The sequence below is a fragment of the Panthera leo genome, chromosome B4 (genome assembly GCF_018350215.1).
Source record: "Panthera leo isolate Ple1 chromosome B4, P.leo_Ple1_pat1.1, whole genome shotgun sequence".
NCBI lineage: Eukaryota > Metazoa > Chordata > Mammalia > Carnivora > Felidae > Panthera > Panthera leo.
Window position 1 is genome coordinate 34343900 of NC_056685.1, and position 23224 is coordinate 34367123.

The following is a 23224-nucleotide window of genomic DNA, read 5'->3' on the forward strand; positions in this document are numbered from 1 at the left end:
CACACCCACGAACCGTGAGATCATAACCTGAGCCAAAGTCAGGTGCTTAACCAACTAAGCCACCCAGGTGCCCCCCAAATGTCTATTCTTAAACACAGAACCTAAAAGTACAAATGCAGACTGAGTTTTCTAGTATAAGTAAACCAAATATAGCCAGTGATAAACAAGATGATATAGATACAGAATTTTCCAAAATGGCAAAAAACTCTTAGCAATATTCCAAACAAAACAGTATACTCTCTTGGTTCACGCAAGAGTGACACTCCTAAATCTTTTAATATATGTTAAAACAGTGAAAAACTACTTTGTGTTTATATGTAAAATACAAATTTGGATTTAGATTCAAATGTAAATTTTTCCCCATCTAAGAGACACTTCGTAGGATGAGGTGATTTCTTCATTGTTGGGAATGTCTTGTGCATTGTATAACATCCAGTATGCCTGCCCTGCCCACTAAATGCCAGTACTGTCTTCCAATCTCTGTGACCAAAACTGGCTCCATAAATTCTCAGACCACTCCTTGGGGATGATTTGGCCCTGTGGATGGTACAACTGAGCTGGACTATTCCTCTCTTACAAGCTACTGTCCAACCATGTACAGCTAATTCTATCTCCTATTCTCACATCTGGCCTCTCCTCAATCTCTGTCATCCTTTCTCTAGTTCAGGTCCTGTCATTTCTCACCTAGGGTATTATAACAGCCTTGCTACTTGTCTTTCTGTTTCCAGCCTGCTCTACTAACATTGAACTGTCTACTCTCCAAAGATTATTTATCTATTCAATCAACAAATATTTATTGCACACAGATTACACACCAGACCCATTCTAAATACTCAGTCACGTCACTCTCCCCTGCTCACTTTTACAGCTCATCATCTACAGCACTGTTCAAACAGTGCTTCACTTTTATCTGTTTCATATATTGATTCCTTTTAGCAAAGGAAACTTGATTCATAACTTTAATAAAATAATTCACAGCTTTAAAAGAAGTCTGAAAACCCCAATCATCAGAATAAAATCTAAATTAATCAAGTAGTCTTCATATCTTACCATCACCTCACTACTGACATATTTCTCTTCTCTTCTTCCCACTCCCATCAACCTTGCAAATATGCTCCTCCAAAACCTGATATTCCCTAGTCTGTCTTTCCGGTACACTTGCTCTCTTCCATGTTTCCACAGACATTGTTACCTCTGCTAAGTGACCCTTTCTTTCCACCTGTCCAACTGTGGATTCATACTTAGCCCTCTAGGCTCTGTTCAAGCCGTGAAACCTTGACAGGCCTCACCATTTCTTCCACTGTAGTTTGCACGCTTCCTTTAGAACAAACATCTTATTGTCCTACTACTACTGTTTGAACATTGATCTCTTAAATTTTACAGGCAGTAACCATGTCTTTTCACCTCACTTTCTGGCACTGGTTAGTGTACAGAACTATCCTCTCAGGGATAACTTTATTGAAAAGAAAAGAAACCTCACTCAATACCACTCACTCAAAAAGATAAATGTCCTTACCCAAGTGATGAAAATAAGCATCACTAACAGTAAGTAGCTTGAAATTATGGAGCTTCCTATGTGAAACAATAAGTAACAACCACCACCTACAAAGTAGTTTACCAAAAATGTTTAACTTGAACCTATGTAATCTAAGGAATCAGAAAAATCCAAAGTGTAGAATATTCTATAAGATAACTGGCCCAGACTCCTCAAAGGGTTATAAAAAGCAAACAGTGAAAGGGACTACTCTCGATAAAAAGAAATTTAGTAGTATCAAACTGCAAAACATGACACCCTGATCAGATCCTTGACAAAAAACCAACAAATACAATGATGAAAGGTATTTTTGTAATGCAGGGTTGGGGGATTTGAATGTTAGATTAAATAATATTATGAAATATTTTTAGATAATACTATAAAAACTCATTACATTATGAAAGTTTTTAAAAAAAATTTTTTTTAGCATTTACTTATGAGAGACAGAGCATGAGCAGCAGAGGGGCAGAGAGAGAGGAGACACAGAATCTGAAGCAGGCTCCAGGCTCTGAGCTGTCAGCACAGAACCCGATGAAGGGTTCGAATCCGCTGACCCGGGAGATCATGACCTGAGCCAGAAGTCAGACACTCAATGGACTGAGCCACCCAGGCGCCCAATATATTATGAAACTTTTTAATTTTCTTTAGAAGCATTAATGATATTGTGGTTGTATGGGAGAATGTTATTTTTTTATTGCTTAGGCAATGTACACTAAAGTTTTTAAGAGTGAAATTCATGATGCATGCATGAAGAAAAATGAGTAATTGTGTTTAATATACAAATGTTTATATACACATGCACACACATACACAAATTTACTACAAATGTAGTAAAATGATAACTACTGAATCTAAATGGAGAGTATGTGGGTGTTCGTTGCACCACACTTTCAGATTTTCTTCTGTAGGTTTGAAATCTTTAAGGAAAATAAAATAAAAACTAAGTAAATAATTCATATAATCAAATGATCTATAAAGTATCAAGGTAACAGATTAGTTCCTCTTCTCCACTTAACAGATTTTTCTAACATTTATTTATGTTTGAAAGAGAGAGAGAGAGACAGAACTCGAGTGGGGGAGGGACAGAGAGAGAGAGAGAGAGAGAGAGAGAGAGAGAGAGAGACAGGATCTGACAGCAGAGCACAATGCGGGGCTCAAACTCACAAAACCGAGATCATGACCTAAGCTGAAGTCGGAAGCTTAACCGAGTGACCCACCCAGATTTACTGTCTTAATTGAATTTTTCACTAATTGTAGATTCATATGCAGGTCTAAGAAATAACAGAGAGAGATATTTGTATACTTTGCTCAGTTCCCCCAAAGGTAACATTTTACAAAACTATAACATTACAACCAAGACATTGACATTGATATCATCTATAAATTTTATTCACATTTTTCCAGTTTTTACTTATACTAATTTATATTTGAGTGTTCATTCATAACTTTTTATCCCATTAATCTACAGAGTATAAGCCATTAAGTACTAGAGGAATCAAAGATAAACAAGAAATTAATTGTGTTGGCTTTTTAAATTATCCTGTACCAACTATTTTGATAATCTATTCTTTATTTTCACCATCAAATTCCAGTTTGCAAAACTAACACACTGTTAATATTGATGCTTCTACAGTACCACTGCAACCAACTTTGGAGGAAAATCCCCTTCGATCAACCTAAAAGGAAGACTGGTCTTTTTCAATGTGGAATGATTCTCTATGCTCCAGAATTAAGCTGGAAAAAGAAATGAGAACTTTGTCTCTAAGAGCCCAGTAGGCTGTCCTAGACAAAACTGTTCCATCCAAATACAGAAATACCGCCCATTTCTTAGAAATTAAATGAGGAACAATAAAAATACTTTTTATACACTATCAACAAAAACACTTGAAAAGCAACCCTCAAATTTCTAGAAGAAAACATGGAAGAAATTGTTGCAATCTTAAATTAGCCAAAGATTTCTTAAAAACAATGCCAAAAATATAATCCAGAAGAGAAAAACTGGACAAAATGAACTTCTCTAACTTGAAAATTTCTGCTCTTAAAGAGACACTGGTTTTGTTTTTTTTATTTTGAGAAAGAGAGAGCAGGAGCGGGGGGGGGGGGGGGGGGGGGGGGGGGGGGGAGGGGCGGCGGAGACGACAGAATCCCAAGCAGGCTGCATGCTATCAGCAGCAGAGCCTGATCAGCCCAATGTGGGACTCAAACTCACGAACCTCGAGATCATGACCTAAGCTGAAGTCAGATGCTTAACCAACTGAGCCAACCAGGTGCTCCTTTTTAAATTTTTTTAATGTTTATATTTTAGAAAGAAAGAGACAGAGACTGCGAGCATGAGTGGGGGAGTGGCAGAGAGAGAGGGAGAAAGAATCTAGAGCAGGGGAGGGGCAGAGAGAGATGGAGACAGAATCTGAAGCAGGCTCTAGGCTCTGAGCTGTTAGCACAGAAGTTGGACACTTAACGGACTGAGCCACCCGGGCTCCCCAACAACTCAACTTTTTAAATGGGCGCTAAGATTTTAAGAGATACTTCACCAAGTGTATGGATGGCAAATAAACATATGAAAAGATATTCAGTATAATTAGTCGTTAGGTAAACATAAAAATCAAACCACAATATCATCACACAAATTAGGATAGATTAAAAAACAGTAACACTGACAGTAACACTGGATGCAGAGGAACCAAAACACAGTGCTAGTGGGAATACCACAAACTACCAAAGTGTTTCCCAAAGGTAAACATACACTTACCTACCATATGACTCAACAATCCTATTCCTAGGTATTCACACAAACATCTGTATGCAAATGCTTAAGGAACTTTATTCATGATCAACAAAACTAGAAACAACTCAAACATTCTTCCACTAAAACCAACTTGTCTCCCCAAAGTGGAATTATTTGGCAATTAAAAGGAATGAAGTGCTGACAACATACAACAACACGGATGAATCTCAAATGCATTATGCCACATAAAAGACACCACACTCAACAGGCTACATATTGTAGGATGCCACTTCTATGACAATAGCCAAAATTACAAGGGAAAAAACCAAGTGATTGCCAAGGACTAGAGGAAAGGAGCATACGGTAAATTTCTTGGGTGATGTAGCTATTCTACACCTTGATTGTGGTAGTGGTTATACAACTATGAAAAGTCACAGAAATGTTCACTAACAGCTGAAGGGGGAGGATTTTAATATACCTAAACTATACATCAATCAAAATAATAAAAAAAGCAGTTTGTTTGGAAAATAATTTGGTGTTTTATAGAGTTAAACATACACTTACATATGATCTAGCAATTCTGCTAGATATTTACTCAAGACAATTAAAAACAAGTCCACACAAAGACTTACCTGTATGTGAATATACTCAGCACTTTTATTTACAACTGCCAAAACCTGGAAATAACCCATATGTCCATCAGTAAGAAAATGGATAAACTGAGGTACAGCCACATAATGAAATATGTATTAGAAATGTTTGCTCTTTGCGGTGTCTGGGTGGGTCAGTTGGTTAAGCATCGGATGGACTTCAGCTCAGGTCATGATCTCATGGTTCGTAAGTTTGAGTCCCACATCAGGCTCTGTGTTGACAGCTCAGAGCCTGGAGTGTGCTTCGGATTCTGTGTCTCTCTCTGCCCCTCCCCTGCTCGTGCTCTGTTCTGTCTCTCAAAAATAAATATTTAAAAAATTTTTTATAAATGTTTGCTCGTCTTGCAGAACAAGTTACTCACAACCCAAGGTTTTACTTGTACTACTTTACAATTAAAAAAACTAACCACCGAAGGGCACCTGGGTGGCTCTGTCAGTTAAGCATTGGACTTTGTCTCAGTTTGAGCCTCTCTGGTGAGAATGAGCCCTGTGTCTGATGAGAAGGAGCCCTGCTTCTCTCTCTCCCTCTATGCCCCTCCCTCATTTGTGCCCACTCTCTCTCAAAAAGAAAAGATTAACCACTGATACACACAATATGGCTACATCTTAAAATCATTATGTTAAAGGAAGCCAGATATAAAAAACACACTCTATATTTACAGGAAATAAAAGGTAAGCTAATCTATAGTGAGAGAAAGCAGATCAGTAATCCACCAGAGTGGAAGTCAGGGTCAACTGCCAAGGGATAAAACAAATATATGTATATTTGGAAATGATATAAAATGTTCAACATCTTGATTTAAATGGTGGTAATTACAAGTTGGATGCATTTACCAAAACTCAAACTACATACTTAAAAAAGGATGTCCTTGATTGTATTTAAATTATAGTTCAATAAAATTGATTTTAAAAATTTGTCAATGACCAATCTGAATATAAAACAATTTCATTCACAACAGCATCAAAAAACCCCAAAATATTTCTGAACAGATTTAACAAAAGAAGCACCAAACTTGTATTTAGAAAATTACAGGGGCGCCTGGGTCACTCTATCGGTTGAGCGTTCCATTCTTGGCTTCAGCTCAGGTCATGGTCTCACAGTTTGTGGGACTGAGCCCCAGTTTGTGCTCTGTGCTGACAGCATGGAACCGGCTTAGGATTCTCTCTCCCTCTCTCTTTCTACCCCTCCTCCCCCCATCAAAATAAATAAACTCTAAAAAAATTACAAAACATTTGTCAAATAAAAGATCTAAATAAAAGGGAAAACATCCCATGTTCATGGGTTAGAAGACTCAACATTGTTAAAACTGATCTACAGATGCAAAGCAATCCCTATCAGAACCTGACACAACTATCCTAGCTGACCTCTTAGTAGAAATTGACAACCTGACCCTCAAGGGACCCAGCATAGCCAAAACAAACCTGAAAGAGAACAAAAGAAGAGGGCTCACAGCTCCAGATTTCAAAACCCACTACAAAACATCATTAATCAACACAATGGAATATGGGCACAAGGACACACATACAGTTCATTGACAAAGAATTAAAAGTTTAGAAATAAACCCACATATGCATGGTCAACTTATTTTCGCCAAGGGTGTCAAGGCAATTCAATACAGAAAGAAAAAAACAATAGTCTTTTCTACAAATTGTGCTGGGACAACTGGACAGCTACATGAAAAAGAATGAAGTTGGACCCTTAACCTCACATTGTATATAAAATAATACAAAATGGATCAAAGACCCAAATACTATAAAACTTGTAGAAGAAAGCACAAGGGTAAATCTTCATGACCTTGGATTTGGCAAAGGATTCTTAGCTATGACACCAATAGCATGAGCAATAAAAGAAAAAATAAATTTCAAACTTGTTTTTCAAAGGACATCGTCAAAAAAGTGATGAAAAGGCAGTCCTACAGAATGGGAGAAAATATTTTCATCTCATATAACTGATAAAGAACTTATATCTAAGATATATAAAGAACTCTTATAATTCAGGGTGCCTGGCTGGCTCGGCCAGTAGAGTATGCAACTCATGATTTCAGGATTATGAATTCAAGCCCCACACTGGGAGTAGATTTTACATTAAAAAAGAAGGAAAGAAAGAAAGAAAGAAAGAAAGAAAGAAAGGGAGAGAAAGAACTCCTGACTCAATAATAAAAAAGGCAACCCAATTTTAAAATGAGTAAAGAATGTGATTTGCTATTTCTCCAAGATATACAAAAATGGCCAATAAGCAAATAAAAAGATGACAACAGCATTAGTTCATCAGGGAAATGCAAATCAAGACCACACTGAGATACTACTTCACACCAACTAGATGGCTAGACTACAGTCAGATAACAAGATAACAAGTGTTGGCAAGGATGTGGAAAAATCAGAACCTTCATATACTGCTGGTGGGAAAGACAATGGATGCAGCCTCTTTGGTAAACAGGCAGTTTCTCAAATGCTCAAATACAGTTACCATATGACCCAGCAATCCCACTCCTGGGTATATACCCAAGAAAAATGAAGACATATGACCACACAAAAACTTTACACCACTGTTCATAGCAGTATTTTCATAACTGCCAAAAGGTAGAAATAACCTAAATACCCATCAACAGGTAAATAAAATATAGTATGTCCACACAATGGAATATCATTATTCAGCCATAAAAAGGAATGAAATGAAGTACTGGTATTTGCTGCAACTTGGATGAACCTTGAAAAAATACACTAAGTGAAAAAAGAAACCAGTCACATTAGGCCATATATTATATGATTTTTTTTCATTATGAAAACTTAGAAAAAGGGTATCTATAGAAACAGAAAGCAGATTAGTGGTTGCTTAAGGCTGGGGGAGAAGTAACTACGAAGGCAGAAGGAGTAATAGCAAAAGAGGGATCTTTTATAGGCAAAGAAAATGTTTTAAAATTGACTGTGGTGATAGTTGCACCTATCTGTAAACACACTAAAACTCACTAAATTTCACAATTCGAATGTGTGAATTATATGGTATTGAATTCTATCTCAATAAAACTATTCAATTTTACTCTGTGATCACATTAATACACATAAGCACAATACACCGCACTGATTTGTTTTAACAATTTTACTGCATTATAATTTGATTTCAAAATACAGGAAGTCAAAAAACATCTTTATTATAAAATGCCTTTCTCCCAAATGATTCACAGTTATAGTATCATTATCATAATTCAAAAATCCGTATTAAGAAAAAAATTAGTAATAATAACCAGTTGTTGAAATCCACTTATGAAATCCCTCATATGCTTTAGCTCATTCAAATTTCCTAATAACCCTAAGGACTAAGTGAGGAACTTGCCAATGATGAAACTGAGGCTCAGACAAGTTAAGTAGCTAGCTGTCCAGACCTTGAGTACAGCCTGGACTGGAGCCAGTGTTATTCCAATAAACTGTCTCTTTTTTCCTTATTATTTCACCTAATTAACTTTCAGCTTGAAATTTAAATCATTTTACCAAACTTTCCCTTAAAAACTATTCCCTTAACAGCCAAACACAATGTTAGAACCAGTATAGAGATTGGAACAACATCTGTAAAAGTCACTGTGGGGACAACTGAGGATATCTGAATATATTATTATAGAATTATTAACTTTCTTGGGGGCGCCTAGGTGGCTCAGTCAGTTGGGCATCCGACTCTTGGTTTTGGCTCAGGTCATGGTCTTGCAGTTAGTTTGGGCCCCACGTTGGGCCTGTGCTGGCAGTGCAGGGTTGGCTTGGGATGGTCTCTCTGCCCCTCCCCCACTCTCTCTCTCAAAATAAATAAATAAACTTAAAAAAAAGAATTTTCTAAAATGTGAACACACTATTGCGGTCACTTAGAGGAAGGTCCCTATTCTTCAGAAGTGCATACCAAAATATTTTCTAGATAAAGTATCATCACAATGCCAACTTACTTTCTAATGGTTCAGCACAAAAGAAAACAAAAAGCTGATGTGGTGAAATGTTAACAATTGGTGAATCTAAAGTCAAGTACTTACAGGGGTTCACTTATACTTAGGTCTCTGAACTTCACTAGAGGTTGAATTTTTTCAAAGTAAAAAAAAAAATGAGACCTGAATCTTTGAAAAATGACTTCTCTCTTAATATTGTTATATCAATGTACATTCACTTTAGAAATTTCCAAGAAAACAAAAAAAATTTTATAAAATTATATTCTTATAAGACACTAAAAACAGTTTTGAATCAAATACTTAGAACTGATGAATGAAAATTGTGAATGCTGACTTAATATAAAAGGAATGATGGAGGGGCACATGGCAGGCTCAGTAAGTACAACATACAACTCCTGAACTCAGAGTCTTGGTTTCCAGCCCCACATTGGGTGTACAGCCTACTTTAAAAAAAGCAAAAAAGGAATGATGGAACTTGAAATCACCTATTTGGCAACTATGACGTAATGAATAAGGCAAAGAATCACACACAGATTAAAATTACTAATGGGTAAAATTTCGATGAGAAATAGGATGTTTGTATAGTATTCCCCCACCAGACATGTATTAATTATAAGGGAAAAACAGTAACTTCACATTGGTGAGACCTAGCAGATACCATCTTAAACCAAGTGACCAAAATTAATAACAACCAGCAACGATAAAGTGACCAACTGGCATCAATGTAACTCCTGATATGATGCACAAAGGACACTACACCACTTCTTTAGCATTCCTGCCAAAACACAGGAACTGAATCTAATCATGAGGGTATATTCAACAAACCCAAATTAAGTGGCAATCAATAAAATGTACTCTTCCCAAAAGGTCAAGGTCATGAAAGACTAGCTTAAACATCATTCCAGATTAAAGGAGACTAAAGACGGGCACTTGGGTGGCTCATTCGGCTAAACATCTAACTCTTGGCTTTAGGTCAGGTCACGATTTCAACAGTTTCAGTGAGTTCGAGCCCCACATCAGGCTCCATACTGACAGTGTGGAGCCTGCTTGGGATTCTCTGTCTCCCTCTCTCTGCCACTCCCCCACTTGTTCTGGCTCTGTCTCTCTCAAAATAAATAAACTTAAAAAAAAACAACAAAAAAGGAGCCTTCAGAGACCCAATAACTAAATGCAATGCATGATCCTAGATTAAAAATCTGACCCACAAAAATAATTTCTAAAATAATACATTAAAAATATATAATATATAAATCACATGTATATTAGTATGGGGTAGGTTGGTAATATTCAATGTATTATCTATAGATCTTATTTAGTATTAATTTCCTGATTTTGATAACTGTACTATGGTCATGTGAGAAAATGTCAAGAGGTAACATGTCTGAAACTGTACTATGGTCATGTGAGAAAATGTCAAGAGGTAACATGTCTGAAACTTACTCTCAGTGCAGGGGGGAAAAATTATTATATAGGTATAAACAGTGGATGAACAAATGGATGATGGATAGAGGAGGAATGATGGGAAGAGGGAGGTAATGATAGAGCAAACGTGGAACCTGGGTGAAGGGATTCAGGACTTCTGCACTAGTCTTACAGCTTTTCTGTAAGTCTGACATTATTTAAAAATTAAATAATGTTTAAAGAGCACTAGCCAGTGTTACAGTAGAATGGGAAAATAACAAAAGTAAGTAATTCTTAAAAGATATTGATACACTCTGCACACAATTTAAGTATTAAGGGAAAAAAATGGATTTCTCTCACTTCTAAAATGTCATTTTTGAGGCACCTGGGTGGCTCAGTCGGTTGAGCATCCAACTCTTGACATCGACTTAGGTCATGATCTCATGGTTCATGAAATCGAGCCTCACGTTGGGCTGTATGCTGATAGCGCTGGGCCTGTATGGGATTCTGTCTTTCTCTCTCTCAAAATAAATAATACACTTTAAAAAAAAAAATAGTAAAATAAAACGTTGTTTTTCCTGGGGAGCCTGGCAGGTTCAGTTGGTAGAGCATGCAACTCTTGATCTCAGGGTTTTGAGTTCGAGCCCCATGTTGGGTTTAGGGATTACTTAAAAATAAAAATCTTTTTTAACGTCCTTTTTTCTCTGACAGTTTTGCTTAAAAGTTCTTTTCAATGCCACAATATTAAAGAAAATTTACTTTTACCTACCTTCCAACAAGCCCATAAAAAACCTGCACTGGATATCAATTTTCCTCTCTTAGAAACACTAACATTCAGTTCCTTTACCAATAAAGGTCTTGGCATTCTACTGAGAACTTTCTGGGTTCGTGTCTGGGCTCTGCCACCTGCTGGCTATGTGACCTTGGACAAATCATTTCGCCTGTACGCCTCCATTTCTTCATCTGCAGGGTGAGATAAAGGTGACGTTTACCTCATGGGGGAATTAAAAATAGATAAATACAACTCAGTAGCAAAAAAAAAAGAACAATCTGATTTAAAAATGGGCAGAAAGGGGCACCTGGGTGGTTCAGTTGGTTACGCGTCTGACTCTTGATTTCGGCTCACGTCATGATCTCACAGTTTGGTTCATGGGTTCAAGCCCCACATTGGGCTCTGTGCTGACAGAGTGGAGCCTACCTGGGATTCTTGGTCTCCTCTCTCTTCCCCTCCCTACTTGTGCACATGCTCTCTTTCTCTCTCTCAAAACAAACTTAAAAATAAATAAATAAATAAATAAATAAATAAATAAATAAAATTTTAAAAAAGAAGTAAAAATGGGCAGAAGATGTGAGTGGACATATTTCCAAAGACACACAAGTGGCCAACAGGAACATGAAAAGGTGCTCAACATCACTAATCATCAGGGAAATGCAAATCAAAACTACAGTAAGATATTACTGGACACCTGTTAGAATGGCTATCATCAAAAAGACAAAAAATAACAAGCATTTAGTGAGGATGTGGAAAAAAGAAAACCCTTTTGCACTATTGGTGAGAATGTAAATTGGTGCAGCCAATTATGTAATACAGAATAGAGGTTCTTCAAAAAATTAAAAATGGAACTACCCCATAATCCGATAATTCCACCTCTGGGTGTATACAAAAGAAGTGAAAACACTACATTGAAAAAGATACCTGCACACCATGTTCACTGCAGCATTATTCACAACAGCCAAGGTATGGAAGCATCTAAGGGTCCACCAATGAATCAATAAGGAAAATGTGGTATACACACATTTATGGGATATTATTCAGCAATAAAAACAAAAAAAAACAACAAAAAAAAAAGAAGGATCTTCCCATTTGCAAGAACATGGATACATCCTGAGGGCATTATGCTCAGTGAAATAAGTCAGATAGAGAACAAATAGTGTATGACCTCATTTATATGTAAAACCTTAAGATTTAAAAAAAAAAAGAAAAACAAAAATTCCACCAAACTCATAGATAGGGAGAACAGACTGGTGGTTGCCAGAGGCAGAGTAGGGGGTGGGCAATATGGTAGTCAAAAGTTACAAAATAAATAGGTCCTGGGGATGTTATGTATAGCATGGTAACCGTAGTATACAGTACTATATATTTGAAGGTTGCTAAGAGTAGATCTTTTTTTTTTTTTTTTTTAAATAGGCTCCACGTCCAATATGGGGCTTGAACTCACAACCATGATGAGATCAAGAGTTACATGCTGTACTGACTGAGCCAGCAAGGTGCCCCTAAGACAGTAAGTCTTTAAAGTTCTCATCACAAGAAAAAAAGTCTGCAATTATGTCTGGTGATGGACGTAGTTGTTTTTTTTTTTTTTCAACATCTTTTTTTTTATTTATTTATTTTTGGGACAGAGAGAGACAGAGCATGAACGGGGGAGGGGCAGAGAGAGAGGGAGACACAGAATCGGAAACAGGCTCCAGGCTCCGAGCCATCAGCCCAGAGCCCGACGCGGAGCTCGAACTCACAGACCGCGAGATCGTGACCTGGCTGAAGTCGGAGCTTAACCGACTGTGCCACCCAGGCGCCCCTGGTGATGGACGTAGTTTTAACTAGACTTACTGTGGTTGTCACATCACAGTATATAATATCAAATCGTTATGTTGTGCACCTGAAACATTAACATAATGCTGTATGTCAATTATATCACAATTTTAAAAAAGAATAGATAGGGGCGCCTGGGTGGCTCAGATGATTAAGAGTCCAACTCTGGATCTCAGCTCAGGTCATGATCTCACGGTTTGTGAGCTTGAAGTCCTGTGTCTAGCTCTGTGCTGACAGCACAGAGTCTGCTTGGGATTCTGTCTCTCTCTGCCCCTCCCCTGCTCGTGGCTTGTTCTTTCAAAATAAATAAATAAATTTTTAAAAAAAGAAAAAGAATAGATAAGTTCATGCATAAGAAACACTTGAAGTAGTGCCTGGAGCACCCACCATGGGCACCAAATTCATATTAGCTTATATCATGAAACAGAGTATTTAAAAATGACTGAAAAAAACTCAAAACTTAAGACTTCAAACATAAGGTGGGCACCTGGGTGGTTCAATTGGTTTAAGCTTCTGACTCTTGATTTAGGCTCAGGTCATGATCTCAGGGTTCGTGAGTTTGAGCCCTGTGTCAGGCTCTGGGCTGACAGTGCGGAACCAAATTGGGATTCTCTCCCCTCTCTCTCTGACCCCCCCCACCCCCACCCCTCAAAACAAATAAATAAAACATTTTTTAAAAAAGACTTAAAACAGTAGGTTATAAGAAAAGTCTAATGATTTAAAACACTAATCCCAGGGTGTCTGGCTGGCTCAGTTGGAAGAGTTTGTGACTCTTGAACTTGGGGTCATGTGTTTGAGCCCCAAGTTTGGTGTAAGAGATTGCTAAAAAAATAAATAAACTTAAGAAAAATAAAAACACTAATCTCATCATGGAGAAAAAAGATTTCTGTTCATGGCTGTTAAGATAGAAAACAACTAAGAATAACCTCAATGTCCCAAAGAGGACTAGTTAAATAAGAGTGACAATAATGTGAAACTATTAAAAGTCATAATGTAGGAGATAAAAGGGCAGTCTATATCATGTAATATTGTTAACTAAATAAAACAAAATGCTGTAAAGTATGTAAAAGTATGATCCTACCTTTATAAACATTTAATGTATGCACATAAAGAAAAGAAAGTAAGTGTTAGGCTCTTTTTTTTTTTTTTAATGTTTTATTTATTTTTGAGAGAGAGAGAGAGAAAGAGAGAGAGAATCCAAAGCAAGCTCCAGGCTGAGCTGTCAGCACAGAGCCCAATGTGGGGCTTGAACTCAGAAGCCATGAGATCATGACCCGAAGTTGAACGCTTAACTGACTGAATCAACCAGGTGACCCCAAAGTGTTAGGCTCTTGATGCCTCAGATGCTTGGGGGTTCCTACAGGATATAAACCAATGGATTGGAGCTGGAGGCTTCCTAGAAATTGCTCTAATGCTGGGTCTCTGTCGGTTTCTGCTCTCTCACATGCAACATTTTGGCTCGTTTCATGGCTTCTCACCTTTTAGCTTCTTTTCCACACTAATTCAATAATCCTTACATTTCCTAGGTTACACTCTCAAGAACAGGAATTTGATTGACCCAGTTCATCTTTACTTGCAAGATGTGTTAAGATTACTAGGCAGGCTATAGATTTACTTGACCCAGGAGAAGGGGAAAAAGGGTAAGGCGCTGCAAGAACTACCAGATAACTTCCAAAAATTTTTGTAGAGCCAGTGGGGAGATAAGACAAACAAAAAAAGCCTTCTGTTGAACTGTAACTTCCCTGGGCATGCAAACCATGGTATTAGAACACTTATTATTAATACCCAACTATCTTATTTGTACACAAATGTCCATTACAAAAGGATCACAGAATTGCATTAAGTAGCAGTCTTACAGATCATTAAATACTTAACAGAGAGAAACTAAAATCTGAAGTATTCCGAACATTCAATAGTTAAGCAAAAACAAATCTAAAATTCTAATGATAAAAAGGGTACATTTCTTAATCCAGATTTTCATTTTACTAAATAGGAAGTGTTTAAAACACTAAGCAACAAGGTGGGGGGACGTCTGGGTGGCTCAGTCAGTTGGTATCTGACTTCGACTCAGGTCATGATCTCACAGCTCGTGGGTTCAAGCACCAAGTCAGGCTCTGTGCTGACAGCTTGGAGCCTGGAATCTGCTTCAGATTCTCTGTCTCTCTGTCCTTCTCTCTCCCTGCCCTTCACCTGCTAGCACCCTGTCTCTCCTCTCTCAAAAATAAACAAACTTAAAAAAAAAATCTTTAAAACACTAAGCAACTAACAATCTTGGGGTAGGGTAACTACCAGCCCCCTCCCAACAATCAGAGGGAGAAAGAAAAGAGGATTAGGATTGCTAGTATAAAAAATTAAGAATTTGGTTGGGGCACCTGGGTGGCTCAGTCGGTTAAGCGTCCAACTTCGGCTCAGGTCATGATCTCACAGCTCATGAGTTCAAGCCCCACGTTGGGCCCTGTGCTGACAGCTCAGAGCCTGGAGCCTGCTTCAAATTCTGTGTGTCTCTCTCTCTCTGCCCCTCCCCCACTCATTCTCTCTCTCTCTCTCTCTCTCTCTCTCTCTCTCTCTCAAAAATGAAGAAATGTTAAAGAAAAAAATTTTTTTAAAAAATGAAGAATTTGGAAACAGCATGGCCTAAAAAAAAAAGGCAGGGGTGGGGAGGAATTACAATGGACTCCCTCAGTACATTAAAATGTTAACCATGTAAGAACTGAGATTTTGTGATGGCTACAGGTTATTTTTGAAAAAACATTACTTGAAGTTCTTTCTTTTCCACCATTCCTAAAGAGCTCTTTTCCTCTCTCATTCCAGAAGTATGCAGTTTTAGCCTCTCTCCTCTTTCAAACAGGCTTCTCTGAAGTCATCTCAGACCTCTTCAAATCACCAATTCAATGGATGTTTTCCATGGTAATTTTCCCGTACTTCTCTGCATCACTCAGCAATGCAGACCTTGGCGCTGCAGAATCCAACCTGTGACCATGAGGAACACCACTGGCGGAATGCTGTATTCTTTACAGAGCTGCCACACCTGCCAGGAACCATGTCCTCCAGATTACGTTACAGGCTGTGCCAGTGTTTAAGTTGCTGCTAGTACAGCATTCTTTCCTTGCAGCCAAAAACATTCTTAATGGATACAACCTTCTTTATGCACCCAACATTGTTGATCACATAGTCCTACTTATTCTTCAGTAATGCCAGTGATGAGTGTCCTTTCCTATTATTGCTACCTTTGGCATTTTATGCTCCTTTCACTCCCAATAATTAAACCAGCCTCTCTTCCTCCACTCTGTTCTGTCCCAGCTTCCAATACCAGATTTAATCTAAAACATTTAGCACACAGGACATTCTTAGTCTGAAACATTGTCGTCATTCTTGTCTAATACTTCAATGCCTGAATAAAAAATGTTTAACACCAGTGAACCTACCATTCAAGGCTTGCTGTAATGTCTGGCCTACTATTTCTCAACCTCGTTTAAAAAAAATTTTTTTTTAGGTTTCTTTCGAGAGAGAGAGAGAGAGATAAAGAGAGAGACAGAAAGGGGCAGAGAAAGAGGGAGAGAATTCCAAGCAGATTCTGTGCTGTCAGCGCAGAGCCTAACATGGGGCTCAATCCCATGTACTGTGAGATTATGACCTGAGCTGAAATCAAGAGTTGGGCGCTTAACAGACTGAGCTGCCCAGGAACTCCTCAACCTCATTTTCATTAGCCCTCTATAAAAAAAGAACTCTCTGACATGGCTAGCTCTATGCTGACTTACTCACTATGAACCTCCAAATCCTGCCTTCTCCAGGAAGCATTTCATTCATGATCACTGCCGGCCCCTGCACTCCTATAGCAGTCATATACTCTATAACTCGTTTGGCACATAGTCATATACTCTATAACTCAATTTTACACTATTACTGCCACCCACTCACCTGCTTTTTCTTAACATACTATAATTTCCTAGGGCAGGTGGAAAATAGCAACCTTTGTCACATACATCTGCAACCTTAATATTAATAACAATGATAATAAACAGAAGACTGAGATTTGAGATTTTCCTTTTCTTTTTAATTCCACTATTAAAGAGTTGCAGATTACAGAAATCCAACTACAGCAATTAGTACAGTTATGAAGATGAGCTCCATCACTTAAAGTGATGAAAATATAGTGTTATGAGGACAGACGTATCCCCAATATCAATTAGAACATTCCACTCCCAATCCCAATGTCCTGTAAGGAGGCCTGCTTTAACCACACAATGGAAAATGAGGAGAGAAAAGTCTTTGAGAAACAATGTGGAAAAAAAATAGATTTTGTAGGATATTAACCCAAATCAATACCAGTCTAAGAGTGTAAAAACATCCAAAGTTAAATCCCTTAATTATGTCAACAGGTGAAATTTTTCTTTAAGTCACCTTTCTCCCATAAAACAGTATACCCTGAACAAAGAACTTCAGGACACTGACCATAGAAATTGTCTCCCACACCTAAAAGAATCTGCAAACACAACCTTTCAGGGAGACAGAAGAGACACAATGGGGAAGGAGGGAGAGAAAAGATTTGCTAAAGAAGTAGATCTGTTAATTTAACACATTTTCTGTCAAGCAAATCAACTGTCCTTAGTGCCATTGTTGCTGAAACAATGAACACTCAGGGAAGGGGTGTTCATTAAGAGGAACAGGTCAGAAGAAAAAAACAGTCTTGCGGCCAACCAAACTGCTTAACAGCCTCTTAATTGTAAGAACTTATTCCATTCTTAGGAATTATTAATTAGAGGGGACTTAAATGTTCAACATTAAAAACATGAAGTGGTTAGTGTAATTGTGACCCTAACACTTCCTCTATTTTCACTTATCTTTAGAGGTTATGGGTGGGGGGAGGGGCACTGAAGGATGCACACAGTCTGCTATGACAACCATTCACACATTTAATTCAGGTGGCCACATGCCTCAGTGACATATTGCCAAGTCAGGCAGTTACTCTAGCAAACCCACCCTAGGGAAAAAGTAGAACAGCACTGCTCCTAAAGAGTCTGGGCTGTAGAATCAAAGCTAAAAGCTGACGATTAGAAGAACATGACATCATTTAAGCCAACCAAATCATAAACATCACATGAGGTCAGGGGCTTTAAAAAGGAGAATGAAATACTGTATTTCATATACTTTTACATAAACAATATTCCATTTTAAAGGGTACATGAGTAATTAAGTGCAAAACAGTGCACATAACAGAATTATTCAGAAGGGTCACTCACCCTCCTAAAGAAGAAAACTGCTTTTGGCTGCAGCATGACCGACTTCACACCAACTTATTTATACAGATTCTGGAATTTAATATCCTGATTTGGACCAGAAATTCTACCTAACTCCACCACAGCCCAAAACAAACCTAGGACATCAGTAGATTAGCACAACAATGTGGAGTAAGAGAGAAAAAATAATATGGTCAGGACTTACTTCATTCCCAATCAAGAGATAAAAACAAAAATTAAGGTGCTGGATCCCTGTGGGGACCAAATACCCCAAGATGGCAAAGATGGAGTCTGAGACGGATGCTCTATGTGAAAGACACCTTTGGAAGCCACAGATAGATGTTACCATCTCCCTGGAAGTTCTACAGTATCTTTCTGCAGCTTACTGCTATCTTAGCTTACTGCTAAGTCACCATCATAATACATTTTTTTTCTCCAAACCAAAATGAAAGTCTACTTGATCCATAAAATATTTTGCCATACTTGCCTACAAGGAAAATCCAATGGGCGAAATCAAGAAAAATATTTAGAGTGACCTCAAGAAAGAATCTGTGATTGGTGTGTTCTAAGTTGAAGACTCTGGTAGAATAAACTTTGTATAACAATATACACATCCGTCTCAGGCATGTAAGCATATAGGAACATGCACACACACACCCCTTCAACTTAGGTTTCGCTGAACTTTTGACCTGGTCATAACTGGCTACCCCCACTCCCCACAGTCCACCACTACGCAGGGCTCAAGAGATTTGTCAAGAAGAGCCTGTGCCCTGACAGGCAATGGCAGTGTGGAAGCCAGCCTGAGGCTATATAGCTCAACACCCAGCTTCCCCAACAGTGCCAAGCAGCCAGGCTTTGCAAAAGGGAGGCCTTTCTTTAAGGACCCAGTTAGCCCCACAATGCCCTCTCTATTGCCCCCAAACCACTTCTTCCCTTAAATGACTCCAGGAAAGAAAAAATAATAGTAACAAAACATCTGCTTCCCAGTTTTCTGACAAGTGCAATTACTACTGACATGCATATCTGAAAACAACTTTAACTTCCTTCAATTTTTATATACAAATATACTGAAGATTTGCGTTTAGGGGAAAAAATTAGCATCAGAAAGAAAAACTTACCCTCTTCACAGTGTACCTTTTATACAATGACCTACACTGAACAAGTCTTCCCTCATTATACCTTAAAGCAGTAAATCACAAATGTGGTGATTTGGGCCCGCAGGAGATAGTTGGCAATGTCTGGAGAACAATTTTGTCATGACTGGGGATGCAACTGGCACCTAGAGGGTAGAGGCCAGAGATGCCTCTAAACAGCTTAAAATGCAAATGACAGCTTTCCACAACAAAGACTTATCTAGCCCAAAATATCAAGAGTGCTGAGCTGAGAAACCTCAAGCATTAAAGAAACCCACGGAATGCTGAGCTCAATACTAACAATTCTTTTCTCAATTGTAAGAATTACTGAAAGACTTCTCCCAAGCTTTCCAATATAAATTAATATTGGTTAGAGGCTAATGTAAAGAAGGTATAATAAAAGCATCCAAGGAACAATATCTACTGAAATATGAACATAGAGGAGGACGACACAGTTATCTAGAAAGATTTCAGTATCAAATGAAAAGCGAGCCACACGCCTAAAAGCTCTAACTGGATCTCATTCAAAGTTCAAAGTATGAATGCTGTTAAATATAACAAAAATGAAGGGAAAATAACATAACTGAAGATCTTCATCCTCCAGAATTCCTTCTGGTCTCAAAATACAAAATCTTAACTACTCATCAAGCCCTAAAAGCTACTTTCAAAGTAACATGACTGCAGACAAGATTTCCACAGAAAAAGAAGTTCATATAATTCACAAACACATGAAGTACAGGTTTGCGGCTTTCATCTGGTACAAAATTAATTTGTAAAACATGGATCCTGACACAGGTCACAACCCTGATCCTAACAAGTGAGGTCGGTGATTTTCTGGATCAATTAATAGTGCTATGCATGTGAGAAACACTCCTAGAATGACAGAACTTAAGACCTAGGAAAAACCTAAGAATCATCTAGTCTAAAATTCCCATTTTATGTATGGAGCATCTGAAACCAAAAATCTGCCTGAGATCCTAACTCAAGTTAATGACAGAGACAGGCCCACGATCCAGGTTTCTGACTTTCTGCTTGATCCCTTCTGAGACTATGTTCGATCACATCGACTAGCTATAAAACCACATAGTTTGGAAGCTGTGTGGTTCTGTCCCCCTCGGCTCTGTCCACACTTGAATTTGTACCAAAATCAGCCTCTGCACTTGCAGTTTCTCAGCACTGTGCCAGTGCTCTTCTTTCTGACTCCTAACACACAGCAAGACTCCAGCCCAGCCTCTCCTGATCAAAGGGCAGACTGTCCGCTGTACCAAATGGTGCCAAAGTGTATTTTCGGCTATCCTAACTATGTTCCAGAAAATTAAGCAACACCGTACTGAACTTCCGTCATAAAGCCAGCCAGATGGTAACACAGGCTGTCCTTCAGAGATGAGAGGGTATTGCCCTTTCTGCAACTGCAGAAGCTCCCAACTACCCCTTTGAAGCTTCACATGGTTGGCAAAAAAAGACGCCCCCCACCCCCCTCAAAATAAGCAGAAAGGGAATCTCTTTCACTTCTGGAAAGAGATAAATTTTTAAGTAATCTCCACATTCAATGTGGGACTGGAACTCACAACCCCAAGACCAAGAGTCGCATGCTCTACTGAATGAGCCAGCCAGGCGTCCTTCACTTTTGGAGACAGACCTGCTCTGACAGAACATTCTCCTCTTTCAGGATTTCAAACTGCATAAAGATTTGCCACTCTGTAATTCACATCTGTTTTTGGGCTTTATTCCTCAGAGGAGGAACAGATTTTGAATCTTCAGAAAATATTTATCATCTGGTATCTTACGTTAAATAGAACAGTGTCACAAAATACTAATTTTTAAAGCATTTTAAATCACTTATCTCCTTCAGTTCTGCTCACATGTCATCTTCTTGAGTGAGGCCATACTAACCAACCTATTTTAAATTACAACCCACTCCCTCAATTGGGCCTCCCTATACCTCCATACTGCTTTGTTTCTTAACTAACCTCTGACATACTATACCAATTCATTTACTGTCTGTCTCCTTCTAATGAAAAGAGGATAGGTATTTTTGTGTTATGTTCAGATCTGTACCTCCATTATCTAATACACTGTGCCTAGCACATAGATGCTCAATAAATACCTGCTGAAAGAAATGAAATCACGAACTTGACTCTGTACTTACTTGAGCAGAAGTTTTAAAAGTATCTTCTGTACCCCACATTATTAACAATCAAAGAACTCAAGATTTGTACTATGGAAGCCCAGCCATCACTTACAGGTATAGCCCTTCATTTTACATAATGAAATATAAAGAATGATGTAGCAACAGCACAGAATTTGTTATGAAAGAACCTAATCCAGGTGAGAGTCAGTCTGCAAGCAACTCAGCCTCTCATCTATAAAAGGTGGATAACGGGACACTTGGGTGGCTCAGTTGGTTAAGTGTCTGACTCTTGATTTCTCCCCTCAGGTCATGATCTGATGGCTCCTGAGATGGAGCCCTACATCAGGCTCTGTGCTTACAGACAGGAGCCTGCTTGCGATTCTCTCTCTCCCTCTCTGCCCCTTTCCAGCTCATATGCATGCCCTCTCTCTCTCTCAAAATAAATAAACTTTAAAAATAAAATAAGGCTAACTCTTATCTCATAGTGATGGTTAAAGATAGCCAAGGAATGAGGCACCTGGGTGGCTTAGTCCATTAAACCCCCCACTCTGGATTTTGGCTCAGGTCATGATCTCACAGTTCACAAGTTCGAGTCCCACACTGGGCTCCCTGATGTCGGCATACAACCTGCTTGAGATTCTCTCTCCTTCTCTCTCTGCCCCTCCTCTGCTCATGAGCACACTCTCTTTCAGAATAAGCAAAACTTTAAAAAATTTATAAAATATATTTATAAACATTTTATAAAGAAAGCAAGCAAGCCGGGGCGCCTGGGTGGCTCAGTCGGTTAAGCATCTGACTTCGGCTCAGGTCACGATCTCGCGGTTCACAAGTTCGAGCCCCGCATCGGGCTCTGTGCTGACAGCTCAGAGTCTGGAGCCTGCTTTGGATTCTGTGTCTCCCTCTCTCTCTGCCCCTCCCTTGCTCATGCTCAGTCTCTCTCTCAAAAATAAATGAAAACATTAAAAAAAAAGTTGTTGTTTTTTTTTTAATAAAAAAAGCAAGCAAGCAAGCCAGCCAAGGATTAAATGAGAGAACATTTGGGGCACCTGGGTGGCTCAGTTGGTTAAGCATCTGACTTCCGCTCAGGTCATGATCTCATGGTCCATGAGTTCGAGCCCCGCATCGGGCTCTGTGCTGACAGCTCAGAGCCTGGAGCCTGCTTCCGATTCTGAGTCTCCCTCTCTCTCTCTGACCCTCCCCCATTCATGCTCTGTTTCTCTCTGTCTCAAAAATAAATAAACATTAAAAAATTTTTTTTAAATGAGAGAACATTTGAAGGCAGCTGGCTGACTCAGTTGGTAAAGCATGTGACTTCTGATTTCAGGGTTGTGAGTCCAAACTATAGGTTGTGTGTAGAGCTTACTAAAATAAATAAGTGAAAAAACATTTAGAAAATGTACCAAGTAGCATATAAGTGTCATTTATCATTAAGCTATTCTGACCTGCCCAAGGTCAAAAAGGTAGTAAGTGGCACAATTAGAGTAAGAATTCAAGTTTCTAACTCTTAGTGCAAGGCATCTTATGTCCTAAAACTAGGTTTCCGGCTCCCCTATTCAAGGTTTACTTATTCTTTCATCTAGTTCAGGGCTTTTCAACCTTTGTATGGTTGGGGACCTCTTTCAGAATTTGATGAAAGTGACAGGCCTTCTCCTCCAGCAAAGTACACATATGTATACCAACACAAAATCTCCTGTAGCCCAATGATGGGCCCAGGCTTAAGGAACTGCTGATATGACTGGTTTATACTAATAAGTTACTCTCAGCAATTCTAATTATTTATTTTCTATGCTTAATAATAATTTATGCCTTGGGGAGCCTGCCTGGCTCAGTAGAGCACGCGACTCTCGTTTTTTGACAGTCCCAAGTTCAAGCCCCTCGTTGGGTATAAAGATAACTTAAA

General features: G+C 38.6%; 1 protein-coding gene across 4 annotated transcripts in view; it reads right to left on the reverse strand.

Annotated features, from left to right (window-relative positions):
* The window catches only part of LOC122224063 (cat eye syndrome critical region protein 2), a 180271-nt gene that overhangs the window by 152528 nt on the left and 4519 nt on the right, over positions 1-23224 (reverse strand). The window lies entirely within an intron of this gene.